The sequence below is a fragment of the Lygodium microphyllum genome, chromosome 17, assembly GCF_053477565.2.
Source record: "Lygodium microphyllum isolate KBCC chromosome 17, Lygodium_microphyllum_v1.1.10, whole genome shotgun sequence".
Taxonomy (NCBI): Eukaryota; Viridiplantae; Streptophyta; class Polypodiopsida; order Schizaeales; family Lygodiaceae; genus Lygodium; species Lygodium microphyllum.
The window spans coordinates 145,740,819-145,748,704 of record NC_141151.1 but is presented as its reverse complement, the minus strand read 5'-3'; positions in this window follow the sequence as shown (position 1 = coordinate 145,748,704).

Sequence of the window (7,886 nt, the reverse complement as noted above, 5' to 3'; positions counted from 1 at the left end):
TTACTTTGGGTTAACTCATGTGTGATGTCCATCATTATTGAGTTGATTTCCAGTTGTAGCCTACTGATGGGACGTGAAATGGGCCGGCACTGGCTATGGCACTAGCCGGACCTCATGCTCAAAGCAGACAAACACACCCTCACGGCCTTGCAGACCAGGAGCGTCTTTTTGCTCCTAAAGGACAAACCGTCCTAAAGCCTAATCTATGTGTTTATAGTTTTATAGTTTTGTAGTCCAACGTTTCCCTTTCTATAAACTCCTCAGAGAGAGAACCCATACACATTGGCAATAAATACCATGATAATCACATACATGGGAGGCAGCCTCTCGGTAGAAACACCGCAGCCCCACTGCAGCTCTCGTATATCGCAGGGATTAGCCCCTTGATGCACTGCTCAACATATAAAACAAACGAACAAACTCCACTCTTTCATTTCGAAAGTACTCCAGGAGACACCATGTGTCCTTCCCAAACAATCCCACAAGAAACGAACGTCTATCCTATGGCTTAGGAGGCCTTTCCACACTCAAGCGTAGGTCATTGTCATTGAAAACAACTGTTATGCATCCAGTCATTTTATTCCGATACCATGGTTTCATGCACATGCAAAGTGAATGATCCTAAAGTGCTCAAATAGAATTTTAAATCAGAAATATGTCTGGTGTGCACAACCAGGCTTTCCAATGTATCTACTAACTCGTTGCGGCGATGTAAGGATAGCATCGAGATAACACTCGTGCTACTATCCTCTTAATTAAAATACAAAACCCTCTACGTCATGATATGCATCAGAAAATTAGCAACAATCAGCACGCAAATCACATCATTCAAACCTCCCAACCCCCTACATTTAGGTATTACTTTCGTTGCATAGGTGTAGAGGTTCATTTCGTCATGTTTTGATGTAGAAAAGCAATCAATCACAAACTTTGACAAGGAGATAGGGCAAACTGAGGCTAAACCTCATGCTTTGCCACTACCACACATCCACAAATAATCATTATATTTTTTCTTATTTTTTCCAAGACGTATTTCTATTTATTCCCTTATTTTCCCCATTTTCTTGATGTATTTGGCAATAAAATATGCTATGTTCTGGCTTTTCTTGTTCCAATCACTTTATCATACTAACATTCAATTTATCTTCCATTTTTCCCCCATGGAAACACCTTTTACCCACCCGAAACGGAGAAATTACCATTTTACCACTTAAAAATCGCATTTCGATTTTATGGGAATTAAATAGAGCATGTAAATCATTGCAAAATCAGAATTTTCTGATAAAAAACAATTACTCATAATGAAACAAGCACACAAACAAATATTCATCCAATAAGAACATAATTATCATCATAAACTATAAAAAATCCTTCATTTTCATTCATAAAAATAGTCATACCGTGTTTTTACATAACCCGAGATGCCTTGCATGACTGCATAGCCAGCAAACGGAGCCTCCATTGCTCTCAATCCAATGCTGTACTTCAATCTTTAGCATCTCCATCAATCTCCATCACCATTTCCTTCATTCACCTTCCTCGGTTCCTTCATCAAGATGGTACACATGAACAACCCATAGAGAAGAGAGAGAGGGAGGAGAGAGAAAGATTAGAATCTGTTCTCTTCATCCGGACAGCCATTCCTCGTGTGAAGACCGGCGATATCATCAACCAAGAGGGAGAAATTGAGGGGTAATGTCTGTTACATGAGGTATTTGCAGCCCCACATCATGATTGGGGGGGGATGATGGCGCATTTTTCGGCGCATCTTCACACCATCTTCACGTCCTTCTTTTCCACATTTTTTGATCAAAAATGGATGGGGGGTTAAAATTCCCAAAGGGCACCCCCCCTTTGGTCCAAGTTGTGTCACCCTTTCGTATCTTGGCCAATTTGTGGCCTCTTCCTCCTCTGGACTTCGTTTCGAGCTCTGAAAAATCCTGCATGTCGCATCCCGCACATTAGTCGAAAAAATTATCAAAAATCCACAAGTGTCGCTCAGGCGCCTTTTAAAAGCCGTCTTTCACTTGGTGCTTAAAATCGTCCTAGTTGCAGCCGCCGCCTTCGATGTCGAATATTTTTTCCCTAAATTTTGAATTTTTTGGCAAATTTTAGACACATCTCAGGCTCAAAACTCCGCTCTCACCTACATAAAGGCAACCCTAGTTGGTATCCCACAGATTGTGTGCTACACTCATCATTCACTCATTCTTAATCTATGCTTCACTCTTGTCCTGTGAGACCACCATCATTATTGAGTTGCTTTCCATTGGTCCTCACTAATCTTCTGTACACCTTACATTGTATTGTGACTACCTAAGTGCATGATCTTGTAATGTTGTAACATACACTCTCTTTTCTCAAGAGAGAAGCGTGCTATAACTAGAGAAGATAGAGGACTAGATCCCTCAAGAACCAACCAAGTATGAGCATAGCCCTTTCTTATAAATTTTCATTCTACCCATTCTTGAAGCTCCTCCTTAGAGAGTATTCTACCCATGAGAAATATAACTTAGCATTTACTAGGTGGGTAGAAAAGAACTCATTCATCACTTAGATTTTCTATTTGGTTTAATGCTTTCATATTCAAGGAGGATATAAATGTTGTTAATGAAAATCCTTAATCGGCCGTGTAGGGCGACCAAATTTTCGTGCTATCCTCAAATGAGCTTGTGGGGTTGCTAGTGAATGGACAGGAATTGGCATAGAAAGGAGAGAAAGGGATGGTGAAACAAGTGGAACAAGTAGTGCTTGCATGATAGGTGGCACAATCATAGGATGAAGAGGAGTCTACCAACTTATAGTGGGAGATGCCTTTTTGGTAGGAAGATCATCAATGGAATTGATTGATAAACATGACAGCAGCAGGTGAGTGGTCATGGTTATTAGCAAGAGCAAAGATAACTAAGTCTTCATCAAATATGACATTATAGATAAAGAAACAATTTTAGGTGTTAGGATCATAAAGGCGGATGTAGCCCTTTTAACACCATGTGGCTCCCCATATCCAACATACAATAACACGGGTAGCATGAACTTGTAGTTTTTTGGAATCATCTAGAGGGAAAAAGGCATATCATGGTGAGCTAAACACATGAAAGGAAGTGTAGTCAAGGAGACGATCAAACCATCGAGTGAATGGGAAGAATTGATGATTTTAGAGTAGACTCTATTTTGTATAAAATAGGTGGTTGATACTGCTTCCTCCCAATAAGATGGAGGTAGCCCCCACAACAACAAGCTTACTCCTAGTTGAATCCATCAATGTACGAATCAATGTTTAGCCAAACCATTTTGTTGAGTGGTAGAGGGGACAATAAACTGTTACTTAATACCGCGACTAAATATGTCTTGATTTGTCCATTTATTAATTCATATAAGATGTGGGGAATGGAACTTCCTAGTTGTCTAACCTATCATTCTGTAGCATGACATCTAGGGAGTGGGATTCCTTAGTTATATGAGCTATAATTCCTTAATATAAGATGTTGGGAATAGAACTCCCTAGCTATATATAGGGAATTCGTATACGCATGCCTAGGAATTCCTTGTATCATACATGCGGGAAAAGTGCCTCTCTAGTTATATGTAAGGAATGCATATATATGTATATAATTCCCTAGTTGTATATAGGGAATTCATATAGCCATGTCTAGGATTTCCTACTATGACATGTGGGAAAAGTGATTCCCTAGTTATATGTAGGGAATGCATATGTATGTACCTATGAAATATTAGAGAATTTCCTATGTTCAATAAGTTTCCCTATATAGGAAGTGTTCAAAAGCTCCATATGCTTTGGTGTGGCTCAGACTAAGGGTGTGTAGATGCTGCCATGTATTGTGAGGGTAGGTATTAAGGTAACTACTGTATGAGGAGCTCTCAAAGGAACCTGGGTGAGAAAGGAATGGTGCCATGAGTGAAGATAGCAATGATTGTCTAGCTAGATGAATAACGGGTATAGGGAGCTACTATGCGCAATGTGATGAAGGACATGAGGATCGAAATGGATGTAGGGCTCTTCAGTAAAAGAGAAAGGATTGGATTGAAGGCGGATACTTCTTGTCATCATGTCTACAACTTGTGTTAACTTCTGGAATGTGTGTGCTCTCCGAAGTGCAACGATGTTTGTATGGTCCAAGCTAGAAGTTTGATAGATTTACCCTGAGGCTAGTAGCAATGCGTAATATAATCAAGCTAACGAATGTCTTACGAAGATTCCTAACATGACAATGAGCCATAAGACCCAAAACGAGAAGTTCAAACGAGAGAAAAAGTTACAACCACCCTTTTTCAATCAGATTCATATATATCATTTTATGCTTTATATTCAAGTTTCCTTACGAGGTTGGTTGGTTTTTCTTGTTTGATTTTGCCCCGCATTTTCTTTTTCCCAAGTTTTTCCTTTTCTTTTAGTGGTTCTTCTTCTTTTGATACGGTCATGAAAAAGTAATAGAATGGCGGAGAAGCCGAAAAGCGATGACGCGTGCCACGTGACCCCCAAATGCGGGATTGGTCAAAAGCACGTGAGTGATATAAAAGCCCCTGCACCCCACGAGAACTTTTATTCTGCCATCTGTGTTTCTCTGTGAGACCTCGGCTCTTGCTCTCTCTTTCTCTCGCTCGCTCGCTCACGTTGTCTGTTTGGTAGTGCCGTACTTCTCAGCGATCAGATCACCCACCGCCTGTAAATTTCAATAATCCATGGGGCTCTTGCACTTCGTACAATATTGTTTCCAGGGCACTGCTACACGTCCTGCACCAGCTGATCACGATCATGGCCTGAAGATGGGCGTCCATGTCGTCGACGCAGCTCCAGCTTACAATCATTCGATAACATCTTCAGAAAGTACTACCAAAAAGAAGGCCAGTCTGCGCCGCTGCCGCCTTGCGGCCGACAGCCGACCTGCAGATCATGATAGAAAGCTAAATTGTATCCAAGGTGCTGCTGCGGCAGTGGTGCAGCAGTTTAACGGCATCCGCGTGAGGTCGAGCAGCTGCAACAGCCTTATCAATCTGCCCAACTTCAGGATCGCGTGGAGCTACCATGAAGAAAATCGTGATGATGATGATCATGCCCGTCGTCCATGTCTCAGCCTCGCATCCCAGCGGACCCTGCTTGATTTTGTGGTGGAAAGTGTGGTGCACGGCAAGCTAGCATTGTCAACCAAGGTACAAAAGCTTATCGATATCTGCATCGTGGCTCCCACCCGGCCAGGAGACCATGCTCACGACGACCATAGCAGCTGCGTGAGCGACAGTACAAGTAGCTCTGCTCCATATTCGTCCTCATCATCAAAGAGCGACTTCAATCATGGTTCCAAGATCTAGCCCCTCCTCTTCGTCTACCTGTAATTTTTCATCGTCCGGAGAAGAGGAAGGAGAAGACCGACCATCTTGTCAGACAGATGATCAGGGCTTGTACGACAATAATATGGATGCTGCCACAAGGCTGCTCGCCAGGGAGATCCTTCGACAAGCGCAGCGCCAATTAGACGCTGGTCACTATGGCGTTTCCATCCACAGCGTCTCCTTCGATCGGCCTTCCTTGGTTGATGAATTTGCCAAGAGTACAGCTGGCCCTAAACGACCACGACAGCGATCCTTGTTAATGCTGTATTGAGATATTCAACCCAGATTGTAGTACTGGAGCTAATGTTCTGCCTATTATAATTACTTTCGTGGCAATTGTACAATATTCTCGTTGATTCTTGTAGCTCGCATTTCGACGATCTTCCATTAAAGTCAACGGAACAAATCGATTCTTTTCCTATCTTTATTCATAGTTTTGTTGAAGGAATGATCAGAGGAGAATATTGCAAGCACATTCATGCTTGTCTGCATCGGTCTCTTCTCTCATTCCGTCTGCGCAGTACGGCGGTAAATGTGTGCGAGTGAGTGTGTGTGCGTGTGTGTGTGAAGCTCCCCCAATCCCATCTTCACTCATCGCATGCGTTCTTCATGGAGGCACACACCATCCCACATTCGGGATTACCAAAGTTTTAGAGTCTTCAATTTAATTGGAGCCAAAGTCTTGCCTTCGCAATTCACTAGACTTAACCTTGTAGAATCCAATGTATTTGCATTAAAAAACAGTGGAGAGCCATCTTTATTTTCATTTCCCCATGTTAATTAATCTTATTGACCTTTCCAAGCTTACACACATCTCTACGATCAAAAATATGTATGTCGAGGATCTTAAATAAACAAATTAAATTACTCATCATCCTCGGTACACCATGGGGAGGCAATCTGCAAATTCAAAACATATCCCAAATTGTGAACACATATTGTACAAAAGGAGAATTTTCATGCATTGATACATAGGGCCTGCATTGATATGGTGAGTTCCATAAACATTCACTCCTCTACTTTATTCATTGCACAACTTTATTGGCCAATCCTCTACCTCTTCCTGCAAACTCATTGAGTGGGAGCAAACATGAGCTTCCATGATTAGAAAAGTGTTGAACAAAGGGACTTTTCTTCTCGGTCTACTTTCATGCATCCTATACCATATAGGTTTGAATGGCTAATGAGGAGACTATTGAACACCATCATTCAACGACTTTCACTAATTAAGACATATCTCCTTAAATGTAGTTATGCCTCCATCGAGCTTGTGTGGTACCTAGCTTACACACAGCAAACGTTACGGGGGATATCTCTATCTATCTCTTAGGAAATGATTAGAGATATGTCTTCACAAAGAAAAATATAGGAGAAAGTCACAATGGCTTACCTAGAACAAAGTGATCCACTCGAGGGCTTGTCCCATATCCATTAAGGAGGAATGGAACATGCTTAATCTGTCGACATGTGTGTTTATCTCAAGGTTCCAACTCTTTCTACATAGGCTTTGGCCTATATAATATTGCCACAAGCCATTTATAAATTATAAATATATTTGCTATTATCGCCCTATGTAGATAGTAAGTTGTAGATGGAGATAAATTCTTACTAAAATAGACCATGAGTTGATCTGTTGGCCTACTTGGACAATAAATGCTATAATCTAGATGAATATGACAATTGTTGGAGTGTCTCCAATAGCTGTTGTTGAAGCAAACATGGGGACTAAACATGATGATAATAAAGAATGGTAGCTTAGGTGAAGACTCACTTTGAGTGGTATGGGTGGTGATACAGGTGACCTATCACATTGTCTACTCATCCAGATGAAATCAACCAAACTTAAGGGTTCCTTTTTTAGGGACGCTGAAGCACACTTAGTCCATCTGAGTTTGGCACTATGTGATCAAGTCCTAAAACATATTGTTTCAAAATCCAAAATGGTTTTAGAGCGGGATGCACTTGCATCTAGAGCTCGCATAACCAACACTTGATTAGTTCATTATCATTGGGTACTAATCATTCTTTTAGTTTAAAGTTATTCTTACCCTTCTATCCTTAGCGTTAGATAATCTTCTCCTTACCTTATTCACCAACCATCACTAGTTCCTAACATAATTATAAATTTTTAAGTGACAATACTTTTTAAAGTTCTAAATTAGAATTACCATGAAGATTAGAATGGAATAAGGATTATGATGTAATTATTTTTAGGAGCTTTTAAATATGATAAAGGCTAGAAAAATGACTCAAAATATTTTTTTAAATTATTACTTATGATTAAGAAAGCTATTTGAGAAGTTGTTAATTAGGATTAGGATTACAATAGCTAGGCTATATATAAGCCAGACTTCAAGTTACATGAGAGTACACATGTAAAAAAAACCTTGCTTATACATAGAGTGGATTTGCAGTAGATATATAGACTAACTAAACGCAAGGGCTTCTTCAAGCTACACATACACATTGAGCTTGATAGAATCATAAGCTCAAAGGGTTGGGTGAACAGGCTTAACATTTTATTTTCTACTCTA